General features: G+C 42.2%; 1 non-coding gene across 1 annotated transcript; it reads right to left on the bottom strand.

The window, feature by feature from the left end:
• Nucleotides 1-1,052: 1,052 nt before the first annotated feature.
• Nucleotides 1,053-1,171, bottom strand: LOC111729276. Its single transcript, XR_002776169.1, has one exon. It is a non-coding gene; the product is annotated as a 5S ribosomal RNA (ribosomal RNA).
• Nucleotides 1,172-1,503: the final 332 nt, after the last annotated feature.

Below are 1,503 nucleotides of genomic sequence, written 5' to 3'. Positions count from 1 at the left end.
TCAGGTAAGTTTTGCTAGTAAATAGCTCTTCTATTCAGAACAAAACTAGGAAGCTTCTACATTCAAAATAAGTTTTTCCAAATCAGTAAGTATTCATTGATAATCGAGTCATGTGGATGGAGGAGTGACAATGATATAATATGGCTCCTATACCCAATACATTAGGGAAGACAAAACAGTTCACTCAAAAGAAAATTACAAATGTGTAGCTGTATAAGCCAAGGGCCAAATGGACTGAAAACTTCTCAATGCTATAGGGTTTAAAAATAAGTAGAGATACCTTCTAGTTGGGCTAGTAGTGAATTTCCCCTTAAATCTCAAAATCCGTGGTAGAGAAGGCTACGGCAGTTCTGAGGAAGGAGAAAGCAATGGAATTTTGGAGGACAGTGAGGCTGAGTCTGGAAGACATTGGATGCAGCCAGTGTGACTCCCAAGTTCAAGTATCAGCCTCAGTGTTCAGGCAGAGTCCATGCCTTCCCACCGTCTCAGGGCAGAGCTTGCAGGAGAGGCCTGACTATCCTCAGTAGACCCAACACGTGACTTGGTCTTGAACTGAGAAGCCTGCTCTTATGTTAGGTCGCAGTACAGGGATTTATTGAATCAACCCCCTAGTTTTGTTCCGTCACTTCAGGATTAATCTGCTACATTCAGAGTGTCTTTGTACTTGCTCTCAGGATTCATGCCTTCTCTTTTGGCACTTACCTGCTGTTCAAAGAAGTGGCTGTCACTGACTCCACTGGCAATGGGATGAGATATTCCCTTATAGCTAAGGTCCTAGTTTGCCTAAGATAGTCCCAACTTATTTTGTTGTTTCCAATGTCCAAGATTAAGCAGTAAGTTATACGGCCAACCTACACGTGGCGCTAGTTACTTTCCAACATGGGAGCAGTGCCCAGAGAGCTACTTTTGCCCCTTATCTCAGCAAGGTGAATCTCCATTTCTAGTACTGTTCACCAGGCCAAGATTGTCGGTGTGGGGTTAGGTAAGGCTGCTGCTGCTTTTTGTTTATTTTTATTTTTTTTTTTTATTATTTTTTATTTTATTTTCTTTAACGCCTACAGCACCCAGTATTCCTAGGTGGTCTCCCATCCAAGTACTAACCAGGCCAGACCCTGGTTAGCTTCCGAGATCAGATGAGATCGGGTACATTCAGGGTGGCATGGCTGTAGACAAGACTGCTGCTTTCTGAAACTCATCCTCCTTCTAAAACCATTTAAACAGCCACCTGGCTGATAATAATGGGCAAATTATCCAGGTATTTTCACTATACTTTTCAAAGAGCGCTGCTAATTCATCAGTCACAAATTCTGCCCTGCTCAACAGCTCTGGTCCTAAATACTCAGAGGAAAATTTGAGTACATAATGTTGCCACCCAGTGAACTGTTTCCTTTTTACAATGCTCAAAACAACCGGAGAGGTGTGCTATGTAAATATCAGACATAAATGTTAACAATAAGCAAACAAGGGAAGGAAAGAATACAGGATAGGTCAGAAGCAGCCCTA

The sequence above is a fragment of the Pteropus vampyrus genome, unplaced genomic scaffold (assembly GCF_000151845.1).
Source record: "Pteropus vampyrus isolate Shadow unplaced genomic scaffold, Pvam_2.0 Scaffold254, whole genome shotgun sequence".
Classification (NCBI taxonomy): domain Eukaryota; kingdom Metazoa; phylum Chordata; class Mammalia; order Chiroptera; family Pteropodidae; genus Pteropus; species Pteropus vampyrus.
Note: the sequence above shows the minus strand (reverse complement) of the source record. Positions and strands in the feature narration are given on the sequence as shown.